Here is a 14,489-nt window from a genome sequence, read left to right as displayed (position 1 = left end):
CGGTATGTTATGACTGCACTATGAGTATAAAATACTCTTTTATGTAATATTATGCTTCAGTTTCATGCACGCCTTGAACATGAACTTTTGTTATTTCTAAGTTCGTGGTGGCTTCATTGTGGAAATCTTTATCTTCAGACTGAGAGCTTGGGATTTTCACGTACTTGTAGAGGCTTTGAACCACTGACCCAGGCCTGGTCACCGAATTTGACACAGTGCCGTTTACGATTGCTGTTGAAATTTTGTCTGTCTGTGAATTAGTTCAACCACCAGGTGCAGCTGAATGGAAAGCAGTTCTGAAATGCGTTGTTCACGCGCACATCACGAGAGTCAAACTCGCGCCGCAATGTCTTGTAGTTTCTTCACTTCTAAAGCCAAGCTTTTAGACCTATCAGCAGCCTCTGCTAACTAAGGCTAAATAGCTAGTATTTTTTTCATTGTCATAATCAGAAATACTGTAGGCTATAATCAAACTGAACTGATAGGCCTACCCTATAATAACATTTTGAACTGATATCAAGATGTCACACAAATTGCCAACATTTTGTAGGAAGCACTAAACTGTTCCTGAAACAGCAGATCTATGAAGAACTAGACTCAGACAGAAAAATCCGTCGATCTTACATTAATTTAACGTACGTTTAATCAATGTACAATTGGCGGATTTCGCTGTCTGGAGAGGAACCATTTATGGTAATTGAGTTTATGAAGAAACAGAATAACAAAAAATCCCCTAAGGTAAAATTACATTCACAACATAACAACAAAAAGTCTCAGAGTTGCCACAAAAAAAACTTAATTCAATTTATTTTTCTTTGTCAGAATGCAGAAGAGATGATACTGTGAAAAAGAAATACAGTGACAAAACCAACAAAAGGAAAAGGTGGCAAAGCCTTACTGGTTTAAAACGTACCGTAAACCGGGGCTACATTGAACGCTTATTGACTTCAAAATGAAGAGTCCGCTTTCCCGCAATGCAGGATAAAGATAATAAAAAAAAAAGTATCCGCGCTAAATTGCAATATGTTAGGGGGACCAACTAGGTCTCTAAATAGCACAAACAACATTCAGTTTTAAGCTCTATCTTAACCGCTTGTTTTAGAAAATTGTCGTGTTCAAAGTAACCCCGTAATCGGGGTTACTTTGAACAGACGTGAATTGTTTACGTTTGTTCAAATTTGGCTGTATATGAGGTTACTTTTAACACATTGAAAGTTATTAAAAAAACCTTTTTGATATCGGTACCGTAGTGTATTGACAAGAAGCAACATATTTCCCTGAGGAGAACATATTTACACGAACTGGTACACGAATTGGCAATAGCAATTATGATGCTACAGAAAAACAAGAAATATGGCTCAAAACAGTTCATGAGAGTAATGTCTTTGAGGACAAGATATGCTATTGAGTTCAAGCATGTTGAGTTCGAGACTATGACAGCAGTGCTGATGAGCAGTTCAGTTTATGTCTGTTGACGGATGATGAGCAGTGAGCACGACATGAATGAGTAGTCAGCTTGTAAGGTCGCAAGCTGTAAAGCAGACGTCTTGGCCAGCTGAATGCTGCGGCGATGTTGTTGAAGTAGAGTGCTTCTTGTGTGAAGAAGGCTTGAGTGCGTAACAATGCCACTACTGTGCACGGTAGTGCAGTTTTACGGCGAACATGGGATTGACCATGTTGAAAGTTAACGATGCAGCTTCGGTGCATGTTGGCGGCTATGAGGTTAGCCGAGTTGACGTCGTCTGCGCAGAGCTTCTTTAAGTAAAGGCATGTCTGAATAGAGGCATCTCACGTGGAGGTAAGTTGATGAGGGCCACAGTGTGGTGGCGATAGAGAACTCTGTCGTGTCATCCGTCGTAGTGCTGTCAGTCTCTCAATGTCTCTTGAGGTCTCTCAATGTCTCTCGCATCTCGTCGTAGCAGCAACCATGTGGCGAAGTGGCGCTTCTGCAAAAAACGATACAGAGTAGCATCCGCAAGGTACATGTAATAAGTAAGGTACGTACGCGGTAGTATAATACAATAACAAAATTTCACAATAAAATTGTTGAAACCACTAGGCGACATGATTTAATCATGGCAGAAAATGCCAGCTTATGCGTGAAGCTGTTAAAATGCGAGAACAGGCAGGATAGATCGGTAGACTGTAAGTATGTACAATGTGATACAATACAGGGGATACAATGTCAATGAAGAGCGAAGTCGTTGAGAACGAATAGCTTAGTTAACGTAGGCTAGGTGAAATGATGAGCACCTAAAATTGTAATAAAATGCAGTGAAAACAGGTGATAATGAGATATCAGTGAATGAACAATGTCAATGAGACATGGCTTAGCTTGAAGTACGGTGTGTAAAAGCGGTAAATAATAGCATAGGATAATGGGAATACTACGTAACATGACCAGGGCCGGATTTAGCTGATGGGGGGCCCGGGGCACTTTTAGATCGGGGGGCCCCCCTGTAAAAAATTTTTCGCGCCTATGGCGCGAAAAGCCACCTCCACGTCTACAATAGCATTACTCCAGCACTACACACCAATTTGCAGAGTCTTTAAAGGCTGAAAGGAAAAAATAACACAAAGTTACATTTTTTCCACGTAGGGGGGCCCTTCAAAAGTCGGGGGGCCCGGGGCACATGCCCCCTCTGCCCCCCCCTAAATCCGGGCCTGAACATGACGGTGTCATGGCGTAGGCTAAGCTTACGGCTAATAGAACTATGCAACAGGAAAAAGCAATGGTTCAATAAAACATACCGAGATAAAATCGGTAGGCATAAAACTTCTAGCATGTTTTGTAATGGTTAATCAACGTTTGAACGACGTGGGATGAATGGTGCTGTTTAATCGATTTTAGAACGTGGCAGCGCTCCTGCCTTATCAAGAAACAAAAGAAATTACATGGCCAAATGCCAACCAAGCTTTTACACACAAAGTTCCATATTCAGGGTAAATAACTGTGCATATACTGCAATTCCAAACAAAAGAAAAACAGCGGCTAAAATAACTAAACAAAATTTCTCAAATCATGTTAGCTTCTAATAATACTAAAAAAATGGGGGGAACGATAACAACCTTATGTGTCCAGGCGGCTTCGCATGATTTCCCCTTTCCTTTGCCCCAGGGAGTTGCACGAACTGATAGCTTCAGCTGAGAACGTATAAGGGTACCAAAGTGTCTCCTAGCCGGAGTAAAAAGACGCACAAAAATTACGATGGTTGCTTGGGAGCGAAACCACAACGCTTTGCAGAGCGGTGCCTGCACGTCTGTATAAAATAAGATTGGGACGGGGTGTCCTGCAATCTGTGATGCCGAGTAAGGCAAAAATAAAAGGAATATTAAAATGAGCTAAAAATTCAAGTTTCATTTGACACTGTGAATTTTAAACAAAAATTACATGGTTATGTTTCCCTGAAAAGGCAACTTGTTGGTAATTACTAATTAGTAAATCTAATTATTCTAATGTGAACGTTTAAAAATATTAAGTGGCAAATGGCGGTTTGGCATGTAAATAAATTGTTGACATCGGCGTCTAAATGGGCTGTCTGCCGCTGAACAATTCGCTTTATTACTTTCCATGAGCAAACAACAAAAATCAGTTACGTTTGACAAGCAATAAATTGCCGGCGTTGCGCTTAAAAAGTACAGTAGGCTACACAAAATTTATTGTCGAACTAACGTGTGAAATGTTATCAAGTAACATGTTTTTAAAAGGTATTTATGATAAAAATTGTAGCATAGCGTACTTACCAGATTTTTTTATAGCTAGTTTGGAGAATATTTCTAAACTTACTTGTCTGAGTGTCACCAATGTGGTAGGCTAATATTTATATTACATATGTTAAATTAAAGGTTTAATAAGTTAATTATATAAAGACTGTCTGACTACCTTATAATTATTCTGTCTAATTTGGCTACACTAAAAATTTTTTTCACAAACTAAAAATTTTTTACATCCCGGACGAGCCCCCAGTGTAGGGTTTTGCCTAACTTACTGTCGTAATTTGGTTATAAAATAAAAGGATAATTTAAAAGAATATTGAGACTCTAAGTCTCTAATTTAAAAGTATACTTTAGGCTTCTGGCTGTCTAGTCTAGGGGTATGACTTCCTACAAAAGGCAAACGAATTAAATAGAATCATACATTTTATTGTTTATCAATATTACAAGTTTTAGTATTCGGGGAGTTGAGAAAATACCTAACTAATTTAATTTATTGAGACGGGTGTCGGGTGAGTGACATTCTCCCGGCGTGAATTTAACCTTCTCGTTCTAAAATTCAGTCCGTTCGTTTTGCTAGTCAAATTTCGAATCAATGTCTGAGTGTTTTCATTTTTCAATTCCCCGCTTATATCATAATATCCCGGTAGAGCCTTTTCATCAATAATAGCTATCGTAAGAATCAAGGGAAATGCTATATCGGTTTCATAGTTATGTCGCATTAGAAATACAGATGTGTTGAGCTAGATTCTGTGTGAGTGGCGTTTGTCAACAGGAAGCTTGACTTATGTTCTGTGAGAACGATAGGTTTTGAATTTGCAGCATTGAAATGCATTTTGCAATACTGATAATTTTCGGTTAAATGTTAAAATATAATTTTGTTAGTTAAAAACATGGTACATGTTACATTAGCATCGGTTTTGCAACTACTTTCCCCACATGTATTCTAAGTCATGAAATCGAAGAATACTTCTGTTATTGAGAGGAATGGCTTTGGACTGTACTTTGGCAATATCATCCCACTTATAGAGCATCTCATCTTTGGTTTGGGGCCATCTCCATCCGTTTCGATTGCACTTTGTCAATGTCGAACGATAGCCTACCACCGCTCCTTCGCTCTCAACACTTGTCACTTTACCGGGAAACTTTTGCTCCACGTATTCAACACTTATGTACTCTCCAATTGCAATTTCCTTTTTGTTAGATCCTTCTACTTCATTTTCTTCAATATCACCATCAGAAACCGTATCATCCTTTGATGAAGTACCATCTTCTACAGTACGGTAGCGTAGCCAGGAATTTTGAAAGGGGGGTGTTTCGCCTAAGACGACAGCCAACGGCGGGGGGTCTGGGGGGCCTCCCCCAGAAAATTTTGAAAAATTACATTGAATTTGGTGCATTCTGAGAGCATTTTCAACAAAAATGTGGGTATGAATGCGGGGGAGGGTCGCTACTCCTCACACCCGTTGGTCGACGTTGCCTTACATGCGAGAGCTCCCGATATTGGGTTGCTCAGCGAAGGCAAGTCGACCTCTGTGTTCTATCAGAAACAACTTAGGTTTGTGGTACGTAACGAAGTACAGCAAAATCCCGAAAACGGATTTAGCTGCTTCGTACCACATAACACCCCACCAGTGTCTGAGGGCTGGGTTGGCCCGAGACATACAAAGGTAGAGTGCCCTGCGTTGTTCTGAACATCGGGGGTCACCAGTGCGGGGGAGGGTCGCTACTCCTCACACCCGTTGGTCGACGTTGCCTTACATGCGAGAGTGGGAGCTCCCGATGTTGGGTTGCTCAGCCAAGGCAAGTCGACCCTTGTGTTCTATTAGAAACAACTTAGGTTTGTGGTACGTAACGAAGTACAGCAAAATCCCGAAAACGGATTTAGCTGCTTCGTGCCACATGAATATTCCTGAAAAATGGTAGCCTACTGTCCGTGGCATAGCAAAAGGATAAAATCATGTTTTCTTCGGCATTTTTCGGAAATAAAGATAAGTCTTTATGTTTTCTTGTTTCTAATTCCTGGCTGAGATGTTTGGTATTGGCAAAACTCGACCTTTTAATGCAGATTTGTTTAAAATTAGGCAAATCTTTTGTAGACTGAAAGCATCATTCTCAATATCGTGACGTCACACACGTGCCAAAGGAGGGGGGTTGTAATCACCAAACCTTCCCCCCTTAGCTACGCCACTGATCTGCTATGCTTTCGTCCTCATACGACTCATCGCTTTCCGATTCATCTTCACCGTCCGTTACTGGTAGCCTAGCTGCAGTTTCACTTTTAGATGTGCCTGTAAAAATATTTATTCAGAACAGCAGTGTAACAAAATCGTAGCTTTTTGCAAATGGTAATGAAGTTGTTAATGATGTGCTTTCATAGCAGAAATATTTTAGACACCAATACCAGTACTGGTACATAAAATTAAGTTATTTAACCATTGCAATAAAACTTAAAAAAACAGAGGGTTTTAGAAATAAAAGAATGGTTACCGGTATGTGCTCTGGTGCTCACCTGCTATTGCTATCTCATCACATGTGATGCTTTTCCCTGGAATGACATTGATCTTCGTTCTTCTCTTCTTTGGTCTGTCCTCATCCACACCTACATCATTCTGAGTACTCCAAGAACTGCATCTGACACTCTGCGAGCTGTGTCTGTACCGGTACTGGCATTGCCATTTTCATTCAAATCATAGTCTGGAAGCCGATCCAACACTTTTTGCGGATAGAAAGGATGAATACCGCATTTTCGAAATCCACTTTTGACGCTCAAAGTAATCCCAGAATACTGTTCAAAGTAACCCCATCTAACATATGACCCAAGCTTTCCAAAACTACTACAAAAAAGCTTGATGTGCATATTGATATAACTTGCTTATGACTTAGGCCTACCCTGCAATTGATAAGAAGGTCTTGCCCAAAAGCGTTAAACCACTCAGATACACAATGAAGTAGGCTATTCTTACCATGCCAAAACTGATTATTTCCCTCAAAATCGAGGTTGAAAGCAAAATAGTCTCAATTCAAAGCAGCAATCTTCTGTTTTTTTCGAACAGAAAGGGTTTTCAGAAATAGTTTACCAGACACTATTTACAAATTGACTGCTAGGCCTAAACAGAAAAATGAAATAAGCGAAGATACGTTTGTAGGTAAATATAAAATGAACAAACAAAATAAAATAAAAATGTTCAAAGTTACCCTGGCGTTCAAAGTTACCCTGGCGTTCAAAGTAGCCCCGGTTTACGGTACATGAAAAGATCTAATTCTGCGAACTATCAAACCAAGGACAATTTACTACAGATAGCATAGGCTAGCTATTCCCAACTACATGCTAGCCGGGTCTACTCTAAGTAGGAAGCGCGGCATCGCCACATAGCGCATGAAAGCCTGAAGTGGACCTTTGTCGATCAATCTCTAATTGATGTCGAGGTTGAGTGGGTGTGCTATGTAGCCTATCTCAGACTACAACATCGCTAGCTAGCCGCCCCGTTAGCTCAGTGGTTAGGCTGCGCGCCCAACTCAAGGTCAAGCGGCGCTGGTTCGACTATCGGGATATGCGTTTGAACAACGCATTTAGCCTACAAGGACTGCTCTCCATTCAGCGGCACCTAACGGGTGGAATAATTTTTCAGCAGCAACACTTCAATAATCTGAAAACTTCCCTCTGCAAATCTCGGTATCCGGTCCTGCGTCAAACGCCTCTATAACAAGTATTCGAAACTACCAGGAATAACTATCAAAGCTGTTGTTCAACTGTTTTATTCGCATCAACAACGCCACGGGTACAAAGGATTGACATGGCGAGAGAACACAAACAAACATAGCCAGGTCGAAGACTTTAAGAAACCGGCCTGCCACACCCCGCGGCGGCGGGGAGCGGCGTGATTTAGAGGTGACGATGCACCCAGAGGGGTAAGTCCACCAGCTTAGATCGCGGGGCCAGGCTGGAGAGTCGAGGTACCTGTGGAGGGAGAGTGTGGATCGAAAACGTTACATGACCCGTCCGCAAATTTAGAATGGCGGAGCGGGCCAGGGTGACAGGCTCATTCTGCGTAGCCCAGAAAGATGACCTGCAATGGGCCGGGCGACCCGTCACGTGTGGACGCTAGAACCGGCAGTAATTAAGGAAGTAGTTAAGGATAATTTGGCTCTCGTGGCAGACAAAAATTCAAATAAAAATGTGGAGCAGAGGCTCGATTAATCAATAAAAACAAAAAGTATATAGGTGGGAGTGTAATAAAATACTCACTAGAGAAGAGTAAGCTTTGATTCGGCGAGCACAGATGTGCACTGGCCAGACGTTGAGGCAGATTCGCCCAGCAGGGTCGGGAGGCTAGCGATCGAAACCAGAGGCACTGATAGGCTATATTACCAGAAAAAAGTAGAAAATTGGGGTGGAAATTTTGAGGCTGCATCGAGTTGATCAGGGGATCGTGTTGATCAATGCGTTGAAAGCAGAGCGAGGTTGATCCGAAGGCAGCGTATGATAATTCGAAACAATTGATTGATTAATACATAGAGATCTAGTAATGATTGAAGTTACTTAATTGCTGTTAAACCAGTCTCGATTCACAATGTACATGAGACATTTTATTCCTTTCTTTTGTTCATTTTTGACTATTTGGGTTTGATGAGACTGGAGCATTATAAAAAAAATGACACTGGTTTATAGACATAAGGTGATGATATAATGTGACAAATTTTAAAACAATTGATATATAGGGTATGACGTCTAAACGTTTTGCTGTCTTGTGCGCTCGGATACTTACTGCAACGCTTTTGTTATTGGGGAATAAATTTTTGATCACTGAAGTCGTCTTTTCTATGACGTAGCCCTTTCACAAGTGAGTCCGGCGTTCCAAGCTTTCCAGAGGCGGAAGGATCTTTCGATTGAGAGGGAGGCCACTTTTTTAGCCACCTCTGCTACCCCACGAGTAGGAACGCCCAAGGCCGTCAGAGCTCGAGAGCTCTTCGGGGCGTAGCTCCCGAGGGAGCCTACGACGAACGGAAGCGACAGGACGTCCCTGCAAGGGCGCTTCCTGTCTTCTTTTATGTTGACACATAACTCGCCGTACTTGTCGAGTTTTCTGTCGGCGGCTTTTCGAAGAGAATCTGCACCGTAGTCGAAAGGACATGTGACGTCACATACGACCGTGACACCGTCAGGGCCAGGGACGGATTTAGCTGATGGGGGCCCCCGTGCAAAAAAATTTTTTGCGCCTATGGCGCGAAAAATTTCCTCTACGTCTACAGTACCATTAATCCAGCACTGCACAGCATTTTGCAAAAACTTCAAATGCTAAAAGAAAAAAAAAACACAAATTACATTTTTTTCACGTAGATGGGCCCTTTAAAAGTCGGGGGGCCCGGGGCACCTGCACCCTTTGCCCCCACTAAATCCGGGCCTGGTCAGGGCGTTGCAAGACGATGTCAGGACGCAGATCGGCACCGCCCACTTCCACGTGCTGTAGAACCGTACTATCTATGGCAAGCCCGGGTTGCCATTCGGCAGGAACGTGCACCACGATCTCCCTCAATATTGAATTGTGTCGTTTCGTGACGACAGTCATCACGGTAAGGCAGTGATTCAATATGTGGGGGAGAGTCTCTTTCGCTTTCCCACACGCACGACACATGGCAGGTAGGTAAGGGCGGCCATGGCTTGGTTTTGATTTAAGTGGCAATAGGTTTAATCTAGCTTTGTACGCAAATACGCGGTCCTGTCCTATAGTCGTGGTCCTGTCCTACGGTCCTGTCCTATGGTCCTATAGTCTTGATCCAGGAGCTCCGGGTCAAGGAATTTGAAAATCCGGAGAGGCAGTGGGCACTGACCGTCTTCCCTTGGTCAGGTTTGGATTCCCACTGTCTCCTCCACCACAAGTCATTGTGTTGGTGGAGGGTCGGCACCACTTTTTTCCTTATGAAAAGGGTGATTGTGGATCTCCCGCGGCCAACTCAAGGCCGCCATCCGGGCGGGCGGACCAACGTACGTTCAGGCGACGGGTGGCCGCTGGGACACGGCCCCACAGGCTCTCGCCTGCAGGGCACGGTCTAGAACGGGCGCCGTCAGGAGGGGGGGTCACTATTCAGATAACTGGCCAGGTGGTCAGTCGTGGGATCTGGAGTGCCGAGCCTCAGACAGGCATGACGCCTAAGCTGCCCGAGAGCGACGGCAGAGACAATGCTGTCAGGTGACGTCAGCATCTTGAAAGCATGAGCTACCAAAAATGTATCACTTTCGCGACACAAGTTCATGATGTCCAAACCTCCCAATGCAGGCTTACAGTAAAAGAACGCGCTGCAGGCCCACTTGGGAAGACGCCACGCCACCTTCAAGCACAGCAAAACCAGTCGGTCAAGTTTCAGAAGCTCATACTGTCTAAAGCAGGGGTCACCAACTGGCGGCCCGCCACGCTGTATCGCTGCGGCCTGCGGAAGGTATCAGCGTACAAGTATAACCAAAAATACTTTTCTTGAGGAGTTAAAGAGCACGAAGGCAAAAATACTTTCCGGGAAGCATATTTTCGCTTTGCATACGATTCCACCGACCGACCAATCAGATTATAGTTCTAGGTGGGGGTTGCTTAAAGCTATTCCAATGCGATGTCCAGCCATGCTGTCCCAGTGGTTGATTAAAATGTCTGTTTTTGAATTTCGAAAATGTCTGTGAGCATAGGGTTGCCTATTTTAAGTTTGCAAATGTCATGTAAACACTAGTGTGCGTTTCATCGTTATTGTGTTTCACGAGCAGTGTTCTCTTTATGCAAATTTTTTGTTGGAAAAATAGATCGGTGTGCCAACTCAATTTATAATAAATTGGCAAAATATTATATATAAATTTAAAGACTTTTTCTCATTGTATTATGAAAATATTTAGCTTAGTAGGTACTGCAAAATCTTTTTTTTTTAAGAAATATGGAACGCTTCACGATTTTGCGTGTCATCCTTGCGCAGGGACCATGCTAATCTTCTCTGTATCGTTCCAATTTTAGTATTGCCGAATCATGTACTGCCGAAGCATATACTGCCGAAGCAAGTATTGCAAAATGTTGTTAATCAACAAATTCTTGCCACGCTAATAAGCATCACAAGTGACAGTTGTCTATAATAAAAGAATGACGGTTTTATAGACTCTCACAAAAAGGATAAAAAACCAACTCATAGCTTTTTTAGAGGGAAGACTGTTCAAGTGTTCATGAATTACGATAGAATTACGATTTTTCGGTGATTTCCACAAGCGTTTGTTTCATGGTGCCTGGTTTCTTTCTCCTTGTTATTGGAGCCTATTTTTCGCTGATATGTTTGCCGGTCACTATTGTTGCCTATATTGCAATGTGTCAAACATTTCCTTATTTACTGAAATTGTTAATTGCAAGATATCTTTTGTGAAGCGAAGTGACAACACCACTCTTGCTTGGCGATGAATATTCTGATGAAACCGCTCGCCTCGCTATAAGTGCGCAAAACAAGTGGCCTCGTTTATTAGGCATTGTTAAAAAAGTCAAAAGTGTTGTAAAAGGAGCTTGGCCTGGCAGTAGCGTTGTTTGATTAATTTTGTTGCTGCGGTATTCTAACATAAATATGAACAACATGTAACGCTGGATACTGGGTACGAAATGTGTTCTTTTCTAGCATAAGAGTCAACCTACGTACAATTTTATTAGTGCAGCCCGCCACAGCTCTCCTTAGTGCCAAAGTGGCCCGCATCCAAAAAAGGTTGGTGACCCCTGGTCTAAAGCGCCGCACTCGCAGATGGTATGACGCGGACGAGAGAATTATAGAAGTGAGTGCCAGAAGTTTCTGGCTTGGGGTGAGAAAAGATTGCATTAAGGAAGAAATGTGTTTCTCCAGAGTGGAGATGAAGGGTTGGGCTAGGGATGCGTTCGAGGCGTAACCGGTTCGAGCGCCGAGGTATTTATACGTCTCGCCTTTGGGGATGACTCGAATCTCCTCCCCGGCAAGGGAAAATGGTTTCGGGTCGACCCGCAGACGGGACGCCGACACTTTCCTACAAGTTACGACAGGGTGCCACACTTGCGTGGGTTGAACCGTAGCCCTTAGTTCGAGGATGGAGATTCCAAAACCAAACAAAAGTTAATGATATCTGAGCATATAGAGCGAGAGCCAGGTCGATTTATTTGACTGTCTGGGTCAGTAAGGTTTGACAAGTGTCTCTAGACTGAAATTTTGTGTAGATTTCAAAAATAAACCTCTTACTTGCACTAGCCTGACCGTTTTTGTTATATTAAGCATTTTCCGAGATGATACCTGTCAATATCGCTATATCCGACTAAGGGTGCACCATTTTCCCCCGACCTTTAGCAAAAAGCCTGAACTTTTTTTGCTTATGAGGTTATCTTAGAAAACAACTTTTGCAAAGTTTCATTTTGATTGGACAAAGTTTAACCCCCCCACCCGGCCATTTTCTAAGGAGACTAACAGCATTTTCTTCACATTATCGCCACTAGATGGAGCTGCTTACAAGATGCAACTGCATATTTACTTTGGAAACATACCCCTCTGGATTCTGCATAATTTAAAAAAAAAATTATCTGAATTGGCCAATGGGAAGCAGAAATATGGGCAGTTTTGAACTCTCCCTTAGCGCAATACTGCCTCTAGTGGCCAAAACATAACAACAATTCTCTCCTTAAATGTCCATCCAATTGAAGCAAAACTGGTGTCTAACCCCCATTTTCAAGGGTGGTGAGTTCATTTTTGCTGCTAGTTTTAAAGATTCTATCCACTAGGTGGCAGAAAACTTGCTTTTTATAAGTTTAAGCTAACGTAACCGCTTGGACTTGACTTCAAATATGCAAAGTTTCAACAAATGCAACTCATTGAGATGTATATCATTGAAAACAAACAAAGAAAGAACAGTGCAACATCTATTGTAATTGTGATAGATATTGTACAGCAATAACCTTACACGAATTTCACGTCATAAAGGTCACACAGGTAATGAAACAGTAAACTCGCAATTAGATTGTCAGATACCATGACGCTGAATCTATTTTCCTATTTCTACGGTTTGGTAATTTTTTTCGGGAATTCTCTACTACTTGTAAAATGTTTTGGTATCGTTCTTCCTTGAGAGCAGTCCCATGAAAATCCTGGACCAGTTTGACTCCTCGCTCTGCTGTGTTATTAACCATCGAAAGGAAGAAATGTATCGAAAGGAAGATCCATCGAAAGGAAGAAATGTATAAACTATCTAGGTGTAACTTTGGATGAGCGATTGACATGGGATAGGCTAATCATATTATTAATCTTAGAAAGCAGCTTGCAAAGGTCTGGGGCATAGCATTTAAGCTGAGATACATTGCCCCTTTAACAGTATTACGGGCTTTATATTATGCTTTGTTTCAATCCAAGATCCAATACTCGATTATAAATTGGGAAAGAGCAAACTCTACATTGCTTGCTCCACTACAAGTGTTACAAAACAAGTTCATTCGATCCTGCTTATTTTTGCCAAGGTCAACAAATACAACTGTTCTTTATCACCAATTTAATGTGCTCAGAATTGACGATATTATTAAATTAGAAACTGCAAAATTTATGTACAAATATGTGCACAAAATGCTGCCCCGGGCCTTTGCTGGCTGCTTTATTTTTGTAAATGAAATTCACCATCATAAAACCCGTCAGAACCAAAAAAATGATTTATATTTGCCTTCTACAACGTCAAACTCTGGTAAGAGGATGCTATGTTTTAATGGAGTGAAACTATGGAATCAAGTACCAAAAGAAATAAAAGAAAAGTCTTACAATGTTTTTAAATTTAAATATAAATGTTTATTAAAGAATTTGTACAATGATCACTCCTGAAACGTATCATCCGCTTATTTCTCTACACAATGTTTTTTTTATGTTGCCCTGTGTTATTCCATTGTTAATGTATTGTTAATTCCATTGTTAATTTTTACAAATTAAAGTGCTGGTATTGTGCTATATATTATATACCGTAAATCAAATATAGTTATTACTATCTGAAGCCTTTACAAATTGTTTCACCTAACGGATCATCAGAAGGTCTGTAAAAACATGTAAACAGTGAAGAATCGATAATTCTGAAAAGATATTAAATATTACAACTGTAATTTAATCTGCCAAAAAAAATCTCTAAACCTGTACTTCCTGAGGAGATATTAAATATTACAACTGTAATTTAATCTGCAAAAAAACCCTCTAAACCTGAATTCCTGAAAAGATATTAAATATTATAACCGTAATCCAATCTGCAGAAAAAACTCCAGAACTACTAAGGACAGCCTCCATCCACCACGATAAAGTTTCAATCAATTTGTTCCAATGGAAACCAAGCAACTGATGGCAACATCTATGACATCACAAAGAAGCAAAATGCTTGTTATGATCGGCGCATCCTGTAGTAATCTGAACAGAATGAACAAAAATTGTTTTTAAACCTGTAAAAATTAAATGAGATTTACAACCTGTAAAAATGAAATGAAATTCAATTTTTTCAAAATTATAACCTGTAAAAATCCCAAGGAATTGTGATGATGTAACCTGTAGTGTCCTGAACAAATGAAATAAAATCTGTTTATAAACCTGTAAAAATAAAATGAGATTTATAGCCTGTAAAAATCAAATAAAATTTTAAAAACCTGTGAAAATCAAAATCAAAAGGAATTTATTTTATTTTGAAGTACTTGAGTTTAAATTTGTTTCTATGACGACATTTGCCGACCAGTTCCGAACGCTTGTTCAAAAGGTGGCCACTATCAGCCTTCAGAATGGCCAGCTTTTCA

At 41.2% G+C, this 14,489-nt stretch overlaps 1 non-coding gene across 1 annotated transcript; it reads right to left on the bottom strand.

Moving 5' to 3' along the window:
* Positions 1 to 10,623: 10,623 nt before the first annotated feature.
* Positions 10,624 to 10,726, bottom strand: LOC145782642 (U6 spliceosomal RNA). Its single transcript, XR_014290869.1, has one exon. It is a non-coding gene; the product is annotated as a U6 spliceosomal RNA (small nuclear RNA).
* Positions 10,727 to 14,489: the final 3,763 nt, after the last annotated feature.

Source organism: Aplidium turbinatum, chromosome 13 (genome assembly GCF_918807975.1).
Source record: "Aplidium turbinatum chromosome 13, kaAplTurb1.1, whole genome shotgun sequence".
Lineage (NCBI taxonomy): Eukaryota > Metazoa > Chordata > Ascidiacea > Aplousobranchia > Polyclinidae > Aplidium > Aplidium turbinatum.
Note: the sequence above shows the minus strand (reverse complement) of the source record. Positions and strands in the feature narration are given on the sequence as shown.